General features: G+C 36.7%; 1 pseudogene; it reads right to left on the bottom strand.

Annotated features, from left to right (window-relative positions):
* Nucleotides 1-8,347: 8,347 nt before the first annotated feature.
* Nucleotides 8,348-8,648, bottom strand: LOC101673568 (annotated as a pseudogene).
* Between the last annotated feature and the right edge of the window lie 1,233 nt (nucleotides 8,649-9,881).

The raw sequence follows: 9,881 nt of genomic DNA, 5'->3' as shown, positions 1-9,881 counted from the left end.
CTTTTCTGTTCCCTTTTTGCTTTCTTTTTTTAAAATTTCTTTTTGTTGCTGTTTGCCTCCTACTATGTATGCTCTCCCTTTCTTTTCTGAGGGCATCCACTTCAACACATATACACACACAAACACACACACACACATTCCTGTTTTGTGCATTTCTACTTCTCATAATCATATAATATAAACATACATGCATACAAAAAGGCAGACATCCTTTTCTCTCTTCCTACCACAGAACACACACACACACATACACACATTCTGTTTACCAGAAAATCATTGCTCTTGATAGCCCAGTGTTAAATACATTTTCCAAAAATTTAAGAATAGGACTTTCATACAAATTTAGAACATATCAAAGATTTGTTTAATTAATTAATAAGAGAACCAGCAAGATGGTAAAGCTGCTTTAAAAATAGAATTAAAGGAGTGGCTGGTGACTCCGTTGGTTGAACATATGACTCTTGGTTTTAAGTCAGGTCATGATCTCAGGGTCATGAAATCGAGCCCCATGTCAGGTTCCCCATTGAGCAGGGAGTCTGTTTGAGATTCTCTCTCCCTGTTCCTCTACTCTTTCCCCACTTGCTCTCTAAATAAATATATAAATAAACAAACAAATACTTGAAAAATAAAAACTAAAAATTAATTTAAAAATTAAAAATAAAAATAGAATTAAGAAGGAATGTTAAAATGAATTTGCTGAGTTAAGGGCAGGTATCATGCCAGGAATAAAACCATAACATTTGGTGCATCCTTTCCCTGGCAGAAATCATTTGTTTCTAATGGAACTAAAATCTGTAAAGTTAACCAGCAACTTCACAGTGTCTGTGAAGTTACTAATCAACAGTAATTGGTAAGTAAACCAAAAGTATATCTTCTTGTCTGAGCCTATGAGGCAATGCTTCAGTGTGACATTGAAAGGACACACAACCATCCTTTTGCCTTATTTCCTGATTTTGACCTGTTTTTAACCAGGCTGACATCAGTGGAATATGGAACCGTGCCAAGCTTGAGTCACACCCTAAGAAAATTTAGATTCCTCTGGATGACCACCACACGATGTTCCTCCTCCTTTTTGTCATGATGACACCCCCAGACCTGTCTTTGGGACTACTTAATTATATTAAAGCAAAACCCGTGCTGGTTCCCATTAAGACCATGAGCTCTTATGTCACCCTTAGTAGACATGAAAACTAATTGCTCTAAATCTTTCACATAAAAAGGTCTTCATGTAACAGATGAGTTTATTATTACTGCAAATAAATTTAATCGTAATGATCTAAAAAAAAAAAAAATAAGTGCTAATTAGCACTTCTGACTGACCAACATAAAAGAACTTTTTGGTATATGGTTTATATTTCAAAGTTGCACTAACCCACTTCATTTTTACAGCAAGGAATGCATGTTCAGACTATTTTAATGTATAATTTTAATGGTTTTGCTTGTTTTCACTTTCTTAGCTACCTTAGAAGGATGAATTAAATATTTCTTCTCACTTCCCTGCCCTTGAAAAGAGGTAGGTTTTGGTTGCTAATGATTTGGACATATGTTTAATGGGCATTAACAATTGATTGTGAAAGATCAGAAGAGACAACAGTTTAAGGTAAGGGAGGTAGGGAAAAGAAATTCTTCAGCTGGAAGGGAATTAACAATCACAGTGCCCCTTGTAAACAGCCAGTTCTCAGAGTGGATAATAGCATGCTTTACCTAGAGAAATTAGACATATATACCAAGGTTTCCAGCTTAGGCAAAATTTCACCCACCTGCAAAGCTGTAGAAGCAGGCAGCTCCTCAAATGTAAGAGACACTACCCATTTGAACAATGAGAATCCTGCAGGTACTCTGAAAGATGGGAAATCAGAGAACTTTCTGGGTTCTAGGTACTACATAAGCCTTCTGAATTCTGATGCAATTCTAGAATAAAGAAGGGGAAGAGATGGGAAGAAAAGAGGAGAGGAAAGGGGGTGCCTAGGTGGATCAGGCAGTTAAGCAGTTGCCTTTGACTCAGGTCATGATCCCAGGATCCTGGGATCAAGCCTTGCAGGGACCCTGCTTCTGCTCCTCTCCACCACTTGTGCTTGCTCTCGCTCTCGCTCTTGCTCTTGCTCTCGGTCTCGGTCTCGGTCTCTCTCTCTCTGAAGTAAATGAATAAAATAAAATCTTTTAAAAAAGAGAGAGAGGAAAGGTAGAGGGCTCAAGAAATGGCTAAGACAAAATATCCTGTCTACTCTATAGGATAGAGTATCAACTTCCTCAGTTAAGTTGTGTTAGATTAAGAGGTGATATTTTTCACATACATGAGTTTCCTGAGATTCAAATCTGTCCCTTTTTATCAGGTAATGATGCTGGCTCCCAATACTGAACCCTCATAGTCATCTACAACTCATCAGAGCCAACCTCATCATTTCATTGTTTGGTCCCAAATAAATCTTCCAAAAATATTTCTGTAGTGAAAGAGCTAATTGATGTTTATTCCTGTGAGATCCATTATAAGTGGGGGATGGGGAGAAAAAGCATGATTGAGTGGAACAGCACTACATTAGAAGTCAGGGGACCAGAGCATTTATACTGCAACAAATGCTATGTGCAAATCTGGATAAAGGACAACCTACTTGTTATTAGTAAAAGATCTCTTCTGGCTTTAGATTTACATGTGTCTCTTCCTCTCTCACTAATAACTGAACCATCTACTGGGCATAGTTTCTCAGGCTTTTCTCAAGGTACTGGATATGACTATTAGTTGGGAAACCCCACTGCAGCAACTTTGCTGCCACCCCCAAAGGAGTCATGAAGTTTTGAATTTCTCACCAGATTGGGGAGAGGTGGTTAGATGAGCCTCCATAAGAATTTAATGAGTCCCTACTCTCCCACATTCCTAGATGCTCCAATATTAGAAAAGGGGAATTCTGGGGGCACCTGGGTGGCTCAGGTCATAATCTCAGGGTCCTGGGATTGAGCCCCATGTCAGGCTCCCTGCTCAGCAGTGAGTCTGTTTCTCTATCTTCCTCTGGTCCTCTGCCTGCTTGCACTTGCTTTCTTTCTCAAATAAGCAAAATCTTTTAAAAATTACCTTCAAAAAGAACAAATAATCCAATGAAGAAATGGGCAGAGCACATGAACAGACATTACTGCAAAAAAGACATCCAGATGGCCAAAAGACACATAAAAAGTTTCCCACATCACTCGGCATCATGGAAATACAAATCAAAACCACAATGAGATACAACCTTACACCAGTCAGAATGGCTAAAATTAACAAGTCAGGAAATGACAGATGCTGGTGAGGATGTGGAGAAAGGGGAACCCCCCTACCCTGTTGGTGGGAATGCAAGCTGGTGCAGCCACTGTGGAAAACAGCATGAAGGTTCCTCAAAAAGTTGAAAATAGAGCTACCATACAACCAAGAATCACACTACTAGGCATTTACCCTAACGATACAAATGTAGTGATCTGAAGGGGCACCTCCTCCCCAATGTCTATAGCAGCAATGTCCACAATAGCCAAACTACGGAAAAAACCTCGATGTCCATCAGCAGATGAATGGATAAAGAAGATGTGGGGTGTGTGTGTGTGTGTGTGTGTGTGTATACATACACATACATACAGATGTATATATACACACACACACAATGGAATACTATGCAGCCATCAAAAGAAATGAAATCTTGCCATTTGCAATGACGTGGGTGGAACTAGAGAGTATTATGCTGAGTGAAATAAGTTAATGGGAGAAAGATAACTATCATATGATCTCCCTGATATGAAGAAGTCGAGAAGCAACATGGGAGGTTTGGAGGGTAGGAAAAGAATAAATGAAACAAGATGGGATTGGGAGGGAGACAAATCATAAGAGACTCTTAATGTCACAAAACAAACTGAGGGTTGCCAGGGGGAGGGGCATAGGGAGACGGTGATGGGGTTATGGACATTGGGGAGGGTATGTGCTATGGTGAGTGCTGTGCAGTGTATAAGCCTGACGATTCACAGACCTGTACCCCTGGGGCAAATAATACATTATATGTTAATAAAAATAATTTTTAAAAACGCCTTTAAAAAAGAAAAAGAAACAAGAAATTCTGTGTACATTTGTCACAGCCTCTTTACTTAGAATTCTAAGTGAACCTAGTTGTTAGATGAAGCTCTAATACCTAGAACAAAAAAAGAGGTCAGAATACCTGAGGATGATAAGTAATAGTAATATAATCAATAAAAATTGTTGAGGATTGGCGCCTGGGTGGCTCAGTGGGTTAAGCCGCTGCCTTCGGCTCAGGTCATGATCTCAGGGTCCTGAGATCGAGTCCCACATCGGGCTCTCCGCTCTGCGGGGAGCCTGCTTCCTCCTCTCTCTCTCTGCCTGCCTCTCTGCCTACTTGTGATCTCTGTCTGTCAAATAAACAAATAAAATCTTTAAAAAAAAAATGTTGAGGATTTATCAAATACCACAAATATATTGAGAGCTTTATAAGCCTTATTTAATTAGCTAAAGAACACTATAAAGCATGTTCTTTTGCCAACCCTACTTTATAAAAGAAGAAAACTGAGAGGATGCAACAGTATGAACATGGTCTTGTGGCTCATAACTAGCAACTGGCAGAATCAGGCTTCAAATATGATTTATTTTATACCACAACCTATAGCATTTCCTATTAAATTATATAGCCCAATGGAGTAAGTACGATTAGGCTTAGACAGAAGGGAATGTAAAAAAGGAAGTTCTGAAAAAAGAAAGCTCATTCAACAGCTGGCAGCTTAAATCACAAGGGGGCAAGATAAAAACTCTAAGTATTTATTATTTACAGGAGTCTCACCCTTCTAATGAAATTGGATCCTTAAGAGAGTTTATGGTTTGCTCAAATATAAGTCATTTTTCATAAAATGGCCATTCTAAATAGTGAAGATAAAGTGACATGTATAGGAAATTCACTGTAGGAGAAACTAAAACAACAACATTGTTCCAAGAAGCAAGAACTTGTATATATAGGGAGTCTATGTTGAAGGAGAAAGAGATCAATCAGCCAAGCGCAGAAAAGAAAATTGAGCTGAACAGAAATGTCTAATAGGCAATGTTAATAAATTTCTTAATAATAACATGTGGACCTCTGTCTCTGCCCATCTATGAAACATGTAAATCTGATACTACTAGTTAATATTTTTGTAGTTGGAATTTATTTTTATATATATGGCAACAAATAACTGAGTTTTTCCTCAAAAGGGAAGAGATTGAGATCAAAGATGGTTCAATGATATCTCCGGCTAAATTAAAATTAAAACATAATATGACAAATTAAGATGGGAGATCAAAGACATCACAGAACACAAGCAGACTGACATAAAGAGAAAAATTTGTCAAATACTTCTACACAAAGAGCTATTAAATTTCACAAATGACTTAAATAAATGAAAAGATATACCATGTTCATGGATTAAATGACTTAATGCAGTAAAATTTTCACTTCTCTTGAAGGAAATCTACCCAAAACCATTCTTTTTTCTTTTTTTCTTTTTTAAGATTTTATTTATTTATTTGACAGACAGAGATCACAAGTAGACAGAGAGGCAGGCAGAGAGAGAGAGAGGAAAGGAAGCAGCTCCCTGCTGAGCAGAGAGCCCGATGTGGGGCTTGATCACAAGACCCTGAGACCATGACCTGAGCCAAAGGCAGAGGCTTAACCCCCTGAGCCACCCAGGTGGCCCCCCCAAAACCATTCTTATAGTTTTTTTTTTAATAGAAATTCTGTTGCATAAGAATTCAACAAACTCTATATTTAAAAATATGGCTTAAAATTTTATGAATTTCTGAATCAATTTAAAAAATAGAATAAGATGTTGAAAATTTCCCTACCAGATGTTAAAACAGATATGTCCACAAATCCATAAAAACAAAAATAATATGGTCATTTACAGCAGAAACAGACAATTAAAAAACACAAAACATAGAAATAGATAGAGGGAATATATGGAAATTTGAAATATGAATAATTAAGGTGATAATATCAATTGATGAGAAAATCTAAATTGTAGATGATGTTGGAAAAACAGGTTTACCATACAGAGAAAAATAAAACTAAACTCCTACATTGCATCACATGAAAACAGAACTCCAAGTGAATTAAATATCTAAATGAGCAAGTAAAAGTAAGAAGCCAACAGAATAAAGTGTAGGAAAATATCTATGATGCATTTATTAGTTTCCTATTCCTGCTGTAATGAATAACTACAAACTTAATGATTTAAACAATAGTTGTTTATATTCTTATGGCCCTATGGCTCAGTTGTCCAACAGGTCTTACCTTATGTTGAGGTTTTGGCAGGGTTGTATTCCTTTCTGGAAGCTCTACAGAAGAACCCCCACACACACACCGCCTTTTCCAGAGGCAACCCAGCTTCCTTGACTTGTGGCATCTGTCCTCTATTTTCGAAGCCAGCAATACATCATCTTCCAAACCCTGCTTTTGTTTTCACATCTCTTTCTTGCTAACAAATTATAGTCAAGAAAAGCTCTCCACTTTAAAGGATTCACATGAATAGATTACACCCATCTGGGTAAATCAGAATAATCTCCCCCATTTCAAGATCCTAAGTCTTAATTATATACGTAAAGTCTTTTCCATCACATGGTAACATATTTACATGATCCAGAAATTAGGACATGGGCATCTTTGGAGGGTCATCATTTTACCTAGGAGAATAATGACCTTGGAGAATATTATTATAATGACCTAGGAGAATATTATTATAAATTAGGCAGACAAAAAAAACTTTAAAAAGCACAAATCATAAGGTTCAAATTCAATGGATTTGACTACATGAATATTAAAGACTTCTGTTCAATGAAGAATATCATAAACAAAGCAGACAAATGACAGACTGGGAGTAAATATTTGCAAAATCAAAATCTGGCAAAAGGCTAGTATTTATAGTATACAAGGGATCTTACCTTATTAATAATTACTTTAATTGTAAGTGGACTAAACACCTCAAAAAAAAATTCAGAGATTGGCAGAATGAATTTTTCTGTTAGACAGATGATAGATAGATAAATAGATAATAGAACTTTACCATGAGCCAGACATTGCTAAGAACAAAATGATGAGTCCTCTATCTTGTACATAACAACAATTCTATTTACATGCATAAGTTATTTTGTACTAATATAAATGAAACAAAGTTGGCTTTTTTTTTTTTCAGAAAGATGAAAAGCAATCCACAAATTTTTATTTTTTTCAAGCCTTATTGTCCCTAGAATTTTTCTTAAGCTCACCTAGGATCTAAACATCACAGAAGCTTTTATGGTCTCGTGTGGCCTACACATAGGTACTTATCTGTGCCGAGTTAGACACAAAATAACCTATCAGGTTCAAGGGGAATAGATTTCACCATTTTAAATGTGAAATACGTATGAGTTGGATTAATTTTATAAACTGTGATAGCCAACAAAGATAATTCAAATAGTTACATGAGTGGTTCTGAAGTCTCTCTTGTATGGCAATAGTATATAGAAATTTTATATAAATGTAGATTACCCAGCCCCATCCTGAGAGATTCCAATTCAGAAATTTTGAGTCTTTACTGGGATTCTGCATTTTTTACAGGCTCCAAAGATTAATATGAGTTGGCACATGACCATGTTTATAATATTCTGGTTATCAACCTTTTGTCCTTGTTGTTAGAACAACTCAGCAAAATAAAATTCCCGTTTATTGTTGGACGACATTATTTCATACATACATAAAACAGGCCATAAATAAATAAACAGCAACTTCATAGACAAAGAAACCCTTTATCTTTGGCCTTTTAAACTATCTCATACAAACCAACTACTTATAGTACAGCTAAGTACATATACAGAAAATGTTACTGGAATGCTCGGGATAAGATTTGTTGTTGTTGTTTTTGCTTTTTTTTTTACAAGGTTTTTTTCCTCCTTTGAGATTATCATGAACACGGTCACACCACAAGTAAAGTCAGAAGTAGGACAGAGAACACTCCGAAGGATGGTTTGGTCATCCGAGATCATTAAAAATGGCTGACCTCTAACAATATGTACAAAAGTACAAAATATAAATAAAAAATACAAACAAATCTTCCTTTTTAAAGTGCTTTTAAGATAAAAAAAAGCAGGGCCTTGGAAGTTTTGGTTCTTTTTTTCCTCCCCTGTTGCAAATTCACGTTGTGGTTTTTGGGTGGAGGAGAGCGTGTGTCATCTGCGGGTGGCGCTGCGGGCGCTGGGTAGAAGGGCGGGACTCTCTACTTGAAGGTGACCACGTTTAGATTCTGAGATGGGAAGTGTAAGGTGAATAGGTCATAGTGGACCATTTTTTTCTTAGTTTAACGTTTCCTTTTTTGCTGTCTAGTCATCCTCATCAGTCTTCTGCTTCTTGGAGTCCACATCATCCTCCTCATCATCTTCAGCTGCCTCCACCTCCTCATCTTCATCTCCATCTTCCTCATTGTCACCTTCTTCCTCCTCCTCCTCTTCCTCCCCACCTTCTACCTCTTCTTCATCTACCTCATTGTCCACCTCCTGCTCCCCATTTTCCTCATTAGCGTTCCCATTAGCAGGTGTGTCTCACATTCTCTGCCTCCTCCACAGCTTCCTTCTCCTTTAAGTCTTTGGTGGTGATCTCGGAGCTGATGTCCACTTCTAACATGATGGGGCACACCAGTGATCCAATGCAGCAGATTAGAAAGAAAGGAAGAGTTGGAGAATTCTAGCAAGAAAGCTGCCAGAGTCTGAGGTGGCAAAGGAGGCACGTGGCGGAGGTGGTTGCAGCGAACAGGAGGCTAAACACAAGATCAATGCAAAGATGGCTTTTCAGAGCAGCCAGTGGAGCTAGTTATCAGCTTTTGCATTAAAATTGGTTCAAAGTCAGTATAAATTTTATTAATATTATTAACAATGATGGTTTGTTTATTCATATATACAAATTATTGTTTCTCATTTAATGAATTAGTAAGGTTTCAGTTTACCTCTGAAGTTTGCAGAAGGCAGTAACTTTTTTTGGTGACTTTCCTAAGCATTTTTCTATTTTGTTTTCTATAGGCAAGCCTCCCATATACACTATCTCCATGGGACAAAGGTGTTACTTAATATCAGAAAACATTAACTTGAAAACCAAAAGCAGCATTTTGTAGTGGACAGTTGTTGCAAATCTTGGTCCTTATAAATTTATTTTTTCTTTGAATTTATAATAAAAGATAATGATATCTTAGGTATACTTGTGGGAACATCATAAGTTTAAATTTACTTTTATTATTTTTGTTTTTTAACCAAAATTAATTATATAATTGTAAATTCACATTCATTTTTAAGAAATTACACAGCAAGATCCTGAATATTCTTTATTCAGTTTCCCTTAATGGTAATATCTTAAAAAATCATAGAACACATTGTAGTCAGGAATTAGATAGTGGTATAATCCACTGGTCTCAAGATTTCCCTAATTTTACTTGTATCCATCTGAGTCTGTGTCATTGTATTTTTTATTTTTATTTTTTATTACTCTTCCAAGTTTTTCCTTAAGATCCAGTGAGTTAACTCACAGTGTATTAGTTTCAATTGTGGGACTTAGCAATTCATCACTTCCATAAAACACTCACTGCTCATCACAAGTGCCCTCCTGATGGGTATTACATCACCCATTTAACCCATCTCCCCTCCAGTAACTTTTAGTTTGTTTTCCATAGTTCAGAGGCTGTTTTATGATTTCATCACCCATTTAACCCACCTCCCCTCCAGTAACTTTCAGTTTGTTTTCTATAGTTCAGAGGCTATTTTATGGTTTCTCTCTCTCTTTTCCCCCCATGTTCATCTGCTTTATTTCTTAAATAATTTGTCTTTCTCTCATTGACTTATTTTGCTTAGAATAATACCCTCTAGCTCC

The sequence above is a fragment of the Mustela putorius genome, unplaced genomic scaffold (genome assembly GCF_011764305.1).
Source record: "Mustela putorius furo isolate JIRA1106 unplaced genomic scaffold, ASM1176430v1.1 tig00537227_pilon_pilon_pilon, whole genome shotgun sequence".
In the NCBI taxonomy this organism is placed as follows: domain Eukaryota; kingdom Metazoa; phylum Chordata; class Mammalia; order Carnivora; family Mustelidae; genus Mustela; species Mustela putorius.
The sequence above is the reverse complement of the archived record's forward strand: the minus strand, read 5'-3'. Positions and strand labels throughout refer to the sequence as shown.